Here is an 8,825-nt window from a genome sequence, read left to right as displayed (position 1 = left end):
TTTCAAACATCATTTGTATTTGTCCATAGATAACATAAAGTGTCCTGTTTGGGATCATAGAGGATACCTGTTATCATAAAGACGTTATTAATAAATATTTATCCACAAAAAATAATAAAGTGTCAGACCTGTTCTCAAAAAGAAATGACTATGAATAAATATTTGTCCACAGAAAAATATTAAACCTAACGCGTCCTCCTTTGGGATTACAGTAGAGATCTGTTCACAAAATGTAGTCATTAACATAAATATATACACAAATATATACATAAATATTAACACATATTTGTCCAAAAAAAATAGTGTCAGATATTTTCTCAGAAATTAATAACTATGAGTAATTATTTGAGATTATTAATTATAGATAATTATAGAGATTTGTTCACTAAAATAAATCATTAACATTGACAGGTAACGAGAGGTGGCACGTGACAACTTGGGTCAAACCATTCAAGTAAGATGGAAAAATACGTTTTTTTTTTAAATAATGAATTTGAATAAACTACTGAACATAAAGTATTTTCCTGAAAACATTTAAGTTTTGCATGTTTGTTTTCATTTAAAATCTCGAGTATCCCCTGGAGCTCATTCAAGTCCTGTCATGGGAACCCGTAGCCCCATTTGAGAACCACTGCCCAAGACAACAACTCACAGCTCACATCTGTTAAAATTTGAGTCACCATTGAAAAATAACCAATTTCTAAGATTTTATCTGTATAGGAATGAGTTTGAGAGCAACATTTTTTATTTATTGTTATCTGAGTGTACAGCACAGACTGGTTAGCATGTCTGCCTCCATTCGGCCTTCCTGTGTTGAGTTTGCATGTTGTCCCTATGCCTGCGTGGTACTCATGCTGCTCCAGTTACCTTACACATTCATAAAAACATGCATGGTAGGTATGATGGCATCTTCAAAATGCCCTTAGGTGTGTTTATATATATATATATATATATATATATATATATATATATATATATATATATATATATATATATATAGACTGCAGACTTCACTGAAAACATGCAGGGTGGATACGCTATAAAATACTGTATGAGTTTTGTCTTCTGGGGCTGTACGGCGGACATGGCATGATCTTGGTGGGAGTATTCCTCGGCCAAAGCTCACGTCTGCCAGCGTCGGGCTAAATTTAAACAAGATGTGGCGTGCTCTCGTTTCTTTGAAGGTGTTCCACATCATACCTCCACTCGGGCCTTGGGTAGGATCGCGGCCATAAAAGGACACTCTGTTTACCTTAACCTGCCAGCGTCTGCTCGCCAGATGTTCTCCAATCGCTCTTTCATCTCCTAGCTTCGAAAAAAAACATATTTATAGACTACGCGGCAAGTTTGTTGCCGTTTCGCACAGACGAGCACCGGGAAAAGTCAGCTCTCTTTTCCCGAAGGCTAAGTTTAAACACACTTTAATTTGCCTTGGAGATCTTGCCTGGATTTGAAGGCATATAAGGTCGAGCGCTCCGTCCTTCGGGCTCCTTGTTCACGATGGGGAACGAGATATCGGGAGCCTGGAGCCCATAAACATGGCCTCCATTAAGTCATCGACTTTGGCGAGCAAGCGTACGTACACATGTCGGCATGTCTCCCAGAGTCACTGTTATTTTTACCTAAGGGTTTCAATTGGCTCTGATTGCGGACGGCCGCTAATGGTTATTCGAAGTCGTTTGATTTTCGGTTCGCGTGGAAAGACGAGAACTATACTGTTACCGGGCACAACGTTTGGTACACCTGCGCGATGGAAAGACGGAAAGGTATTTGTCAACATATTCTTAAATGTGAAAGCGCTATTTTGTTCAATGACTTTTGAATTGCTTGTATGCAAATTGATGCGCCTGCAGACAGCTGCAGAGAAGATTTTAAAATTCTGCTTCTGGTCTTGCGAGTCGCTGAGTAATATGACTAGAGGTGCCAGATTAACAGATTAATTGCAGTCAATTAATTTCAGGCGTAATTAAAATGTGACTTTTTTTTTAATCATCATATTTCTAAACTCTGGCTATGTTTTATGTGCGCTGATTAGCAAACAGGAAACGTACGCATTGAGCATCCTGTTTAAGAGTTGGAAAACAAAAGTCAATCACACCCTCAAGTGGACACTGATTGGCTGTCACTTTGTCACTGATAGGCTCCTCTTTTGAGTGGGAGGGCGGAAAATGGAAACGCATGTGAGAGTTATTGGTTGTATAAATTGTAAATTTAACTTTAAAAAACACTTGACAAAAGAAGAGTGATTCTTCTTAAATTTGCTTACCATAGAAAGTGCTCAAGTTTAGCTTACCACATAAATCCAAAGCACCCTCACAAAACAATAGCGGCATGTCCAATTACCTATGAAAGTTCCCCGGTACAAATACATTTATGATTCGACTGAAAAGAACTACCGTGACCTAAATACCATAAACAACTCCCGGCGAGCTGGAAGAAATGGGAAGATTTTCAATGCAATGTTGATTCTAAAACTGTGTTTAGACTACTAGTGGTAGCGGTCAGAAAAATGTCACTTTTCCCCATGTTAGTGTTATGAACAAATGAATTCTCCTGCAACAAACTTTATGCAGCAAGACTGTAAAGGCTCATTCATATATCAGCAAATATCAATGAACCATTTCATCAATTTTCATCGGTTTCTAAACTTGACCAAGGGCAAAGTTTTTTCACATGCGCACGAATGTTTTTTTGTGGGAATTTGGTTTCCTTGACGCCGTTCCAAAGGAATCATACCTCAACATAACATTTTCAATGCCTGCCTTTTGAAACAAAGCCACATGTGGTTTGAGGTAGAACACCCTCAATACTTTCCATATACCGTCCTGCTCGAAAAGCGACGCGGGCGCAGCCCTGCAGAAATTGTTTAAAAGCTTCGATTTAAACAATCTTTCCTGTAAGGCCCGTCTTTATAATGGCTGGTAGCGTTCAAAGTAAGCGCTCGTACTCGAACGGCGACTTTGCGCGGTCGTTCTATATTAAACTGCCGATTTGATGTTAAAGCCGCGCAAACAGGATTAGACAAATGGCTTGAAATCCCGGTTAACACCAGTTCCCATCACAGTTTCACTCAGTCTGACATTCCTGTACTGGATTTAAATGGCTTTTGCACGCATGAGGGATTCACAGAATAGAACGCATGTGATCATAAACTGGAATCAGCTGCCGCAGTGTCGGCTGGGTTTAAATTATAGCAGATGTTGTATTGGTCTACTGCGGGAGTCTCCTGTTTTGGGTACGAGTTCTGCGCCAATGTGAGACTGTGGAAACTTTGCATCTGGGTCACTTTTTTACGACGGTGAACCGGAAACGGTCGCAGGAGTGAAACGGAGACGGTGTGCGAAATAGAAACGTGTCATTATCGGTAAATGGTGCATTCAAGGAGATAAATTCACCCAAAATGACAGATGCAGCGCTTGTGCTGGTTTGTACGTATGACAAACCTTGGTGCAGCTCTGCTTACCTTTTGGCTTGGATTTGTTTTCGCATGATGTTGTTTTAGATAGTGGAGGGCAGCTGTTCTCAAATGGGGGTATCAGAAAGAACTTGAGGGGGTAGATTTTGAATAAAATAAACATGCAAAAATCCTTCAAAAATATTGAAATAATTGTTTCAGGAAAATATAAGTTCATTAAAAAATAAGTTCAGTAGGTTATTCAATTTGTAAAAACCCAATTTCTCCCCCATACTAGAACGGTTTGACCCTATTTGTCCTGTGCCACCTCTCGTCACCTGTCGAGTTAGTGATTTATTTTTGTGAACACATTTCTAAACATGATATAGCTGCTTAATTTCACACCAGGCGGGTCAGCAACTATTCCGTTTCCAAAATAATAATGTTCCCCAAAATATAAACAAATGACATATCAATGTGCCTTTAAACAAAATGAGTTTGCTTGCTCTGTGCATCCCCTGCCATAGCATGGCCTTGCTGTTGCCATGGTAACAGTATCATCAAATCAAGCACAGCTAGATTTCATCCAGGATTTGGAAAGTGATCTTGGCGTACGTATTGCAGACGTAGCAGTGACCTTGACAATGTCGATGTCCCCGTCCATAGTTGTATGTGTAATCATCTTATAATGATGCAGTTCTCAACCTTTTTCGATGAAATATCGCTTGCGATTTTTTTTTTTTCGGATAAGTATCCCCTAACCATCACAACGCAATTTTGATTGAAACAAAAATGACTTCAAACTAAGCGCTGTGCCATCCATGTCGGATTTATCAAACTTAGGAGTTATACATGCAGTGGTGTCCCTTGCCGTAGTTTTTTCAGAAACCCCAGAAAATAGATGATGTATTATCACCTATTTTATTCATCGCTAATGACAATTCACAATAATATAAGAATCTACATGCATTTTGCAAAGGACTCACAACAAAACAAACAGTAAGTGGTTTCATGTTCCAATTCATTTGCTTTCGATTTGAAAAGAAAAATGTACTGTTCTTGCCAAGGCATTAAAATATTGAATTCAATCTGATGATACATACTTACGGAAACACTTCAAATCTCACGTATCCCTCGAAATGGATTCTTGTACCCCCTTTTCAGAACTGCTATTCTAGACGGAAAAATGGCTTGTTCACCTGCACATTCAGATTTTTATTTCATATTTGATGAGTGGGCACGAATTCCATGGACCCAACATTTTGTATCAAAACTATTAAACACAATTGTCTTGTATAATAAATCAAAGTCCAAATGATGAAGCCCCAAGTATATTCCCACATCCACCTGTTTACGTAATATAAGCAGTTTGACTTTAAAAGCCCATGTTGACTGTTACTGTTTTTTCTCAGCGAGCTCATTCAAAATTGTTGACATATTCCAGAAGAAAGCATGCGCCAAAATAGAAATAAATAGCTTCCACTTTGAAACATTTAGCGTTCGCTCAGATGCTTTGCAGAAAATGATTCGGGTACATTAAAGACACAGGATGGACTGCTCCTTCAAACGTTCTGATCTATGTGTTGTTTTTTTTTTTTTTTTTTTTTGCTCAGTAGCTCTCGTTAAAACAAAACAAAACAACCAGCGTTTCAACTGCCACCTGAACCTTCTTCTCGCACCTTCGTCTGTGCCCTAATAAGTGACAAGACTTTCAAAAGGAAGCCTGATTAGAACGTGCGCATTTGTCTCTGGCGCCCTGCGGCTGCATTGTCATCCTAGTCTAGTTTTACACTATGTGCCTGTGTGTGTGTGAACTAATACACAAGCTCCTTGGAAAGAAAATTGTAACAGAAATAAAAACATCAACAGCTTCACAGAAGGAAGAAAAGAGGTGCGAAAGTCGATGTTGCTTCCCGGAAAAATGTTCTGCTGGCGGATACGATGCCTCACACTTTTTTTTTGTTGTGTTAATACAGTACATACAATCCGTTGTAGGACTATAAAGAGACTGCGCACACTGTAGATGGCCTTCATGTTGACTACTGACTACAGTGTACTCATATATATCATACATATGGAGTGAAAACGCTCTACAATAGAGACGTGCTTCTGTAGGTTGGCAGATTATAAAGAGTGACAACCTAAAACGAAATATGTCCGCGTAAAAGTGTAGTGATGACTTCAGAATTTTTGCTACGCTTCAGTGATCGCCGAGGAAAAAGTAGTGAAAGAGCAAGTGTCGAAATTTATTGGGCAAGGCTAATACATTCCAGATTTCCATGGAAAATTGATACACACACAACATTGTGGGGCTGCCACCTAGTCCAGTGCTTCTCAAATAGGGACGCATGAACAGTTGAGAAGGTATGTGAGATTTTAATAGGTCTCTGCGGGTATCAGAAAATTAAATATACCGTATTTTCCGCACTATAAGGCGCACCTACGTAAAAGCCTTAATTTTTTTTAAAGAAGCTGATGGTGCGCCTTATAATCAGGTGCGCCTTATATATGGATCGATATTGAGATTGGGATTGGTAGATGGAGAATGAAGTGATAAAGTAAGCTTTACCTGTTTCTTTTGTGTGTTTACAGATGAACAAAGTTGCTCATATTGACATTGAGTTATGCTGTTTAGTGTTATTATTTGAGTTATTATTGTTATTACTTTGAGAATTACTATAATGTGATTGAAAAAGTTTTAAAATATATCATCAATTGACAGTGTGGCTTAAAATCCGGTGCGCCTTATATATGAAAAAGGCTTTAAAATATGTCATTAATTGAGGGTGCGCCTTATAATCCGGTGCACCTTATAGTGCGGAAAATACGGTAATTGGTTTGTAATTTCTTGATCGAAAAACATGCATTTGTTTTATTTTATTTATACCAACCAACATTTTGCTCTGACCAACCAACCAATCAGCCTTCAACAACCGACTAGCCAACCAACGTACCTCGATGCATCTATGTAACCAACTAACGGACATTTTATTATCCAATCAAGCAAGTGAGGGAATTACCAACCAACAAAACAAACAAACAAACAACATCTATGCAACCAACCAACCAGCCTTTGACAAACCAACCTTTATGCAACAGCTATGCAATCAATTAACTGACCAGCCAACCAACGGACTGACCGACCAACCGACCAACATCTATGCAGACAACCAACCAACTAACCAGCCTTTGAGCAACCAACCAATCAACCAACCGACCAACTAACCTCTATGCAACCAACTAACGACCATCAAGCAAGCAAGGGAACGACCAACCAACCAACCAACCAACCAACCAACCAGCATTTGACCAACCAACCAACCAAACAAGCAAACAAACACCAAACAAACAACATGTATGCAACCAACCAACCAACCAACAAAACAAACAACATCTATACAACCAACAAATCAACCGATTTAACTACACGCATACCTACCAAAGACTAAAGTCAATGGTTTTGGGGAACTTCACAATTCAAATGGACTCATTGTCTGCAACGCGAAACCGCTTTTTGGAATTTTGCTCTGAGCATCTGAGAGTTCCTGACCGAAAATAAATCACCATCCGGAAGCAACCTTCCTACCCACCAACTCTGGCTTCTTGTGACTTTTTCATCTGTTTCTCAAGCTCAAGGTGATCCTCGAGGGACCCTGTTTTGAAGACGTAGGCAACATGGAGATGGCCAAGTGGAAAAGTTGATCCCTGAGGAATCCCTCCAGTAGCGCATGTGCGTTGTAGAGAAACCAGGGAAAGCGTGATAGATTCCAGAGGGAATTACGTTCGCATGCAAAACTTGGGAGTTTGGATGTAAAATATGGTACATTGGACCCCCGTGTTACAGCGTCCATGACTTACGTTTTTTGTTTTCATATTGCTATGTGGATATTTGAGTTTTTTCGTCCCCTCTTTATGGTATTTTCCAGGTTTTGCGACAAAAACAACTGTCATGACCCTAGGGGGGTTAGGGTTAGGCGTTTTTAGGTAATTCCACTTATTTTCTGTCGCACTCTAATGGCCTCCATGCAACGTGCCACTTACAATTCTGGTCTGCTATCGGTCGGCCTCACTCATCTCAAAATGGCGGAACGGTAAAGTTTTGTTCGATCCTGAGTGGTTCCAAAAGCGTATTTATAATGCATTTTACTGCTTAATTCTAAGGGTTAGCCATGGGTCCCGAGATTGCTAGTGATGTTAAGAGAGAAGAAGATGATTTATATGGAAACGATGCTGGAGATAATAAAGAAATACGAAGCTAGCCTAGCCTAGGCTACCCCTAGGTAAATAAATCCTTTCTATATTTTTTATTTATGATGTTTTCTGAATGTATACATGTATATTATATATACGCAGCACTATTTTGGTATCAATTTTGAATATGTATGTACAATTTTGAATGTTTTACCTGGGGTTCCAAACGTATTAGCTATTTAACATCGGTTTGGATTGCCCGCCATACGGTGAATTGTCCTGACGCGGAACGGATTCATGTCGTAACACGGGGGCCCACTGTATATCCTTTGTGACGCCAGTCCCAGAACTTTACTGACAGACCTCAGGACCCCCCCACAACAACAATCACCTCCGCATCTACTCCGATGCTAATCGTCAACGGCAAACGCTATTTTTAAAAGTTGCCTGTACCTGTTTGGAATAAATTAATTTCTATTATTTCCAACGGACGCGTGTGTTTGGACGCGCCGCAACACTATCCATTCACGGTCACGCTCGTCTATCCCGTCGAGCGCCGGCGGCGGAAGCTCCGGCGCGCATCTCATCGTCCACTGAACAAAAAAAACAAAACAAATGAAGGCGATTGTGGAATAAATACATAGAGGAGGTGGAGGGGGGAATAAAATGTAGCGATGTGCCAGCAAACAGACAAGAGTGCTTTTTAAGGAGCTTATTTTGATGCGGGGGAATAGAAACACGGGCTGAAAGGTGTCACTTCCGTTGTTCCAGTCGTGCCGAGCACACTTGGCGCCGGAGACTCGCGGCGCACCTGCAAATCGGCCAATAGGAACAAAAGCACCGTTTGAAAACAGCGGGAATGACTATACTAATTTCATTTCCGATAGTGCTTGTCCTCAGGGTGAACTGGAGTTTATTTTGGCGGAGGACAGCCAAGGATTTCACATTCTCGCCACCCTCTTAGAATAATGGCCTTAATCATTGGTTCTCGGATTTTTTTTTTTCACTCAAGTACCCCCCCCAACAGCGCAAAGCATTGTTGAATGCAAAAAATATATATATACATAGTGCTGTGCCACCAGTATCTGACTGACTCATTTGTGGTGGCATCTTTTATTTTATTCATCAAGTCCAAGATACACCATGTGTTTTATTTCTGACTTTTCTTCTAAATTGACAATGTACATCCCTACAAAATGTAACCGAATAAAATGTGTCACTACAGGACCATTCAGCTCTA

The sequence above is a fragment of the Hippichthys cyanospilos genome, chromosome 12 (assembly GCF_059441005.1).
Source record: "Hippichthys cyanospilos isolate Australia breed blue-spotted pipefish chromosome 12, RoL_Hcya_1.0, whole genome shotgun sequence".
NCBI lineage: Eukaryota > Metazoa > Chordata > Actinopteri > Syngnathiformes > Syngnathidae > Hippichthys > Hippichthys cyanospilos.
This window is presented reverse-complemented; position numbering follows the sequence as displayed.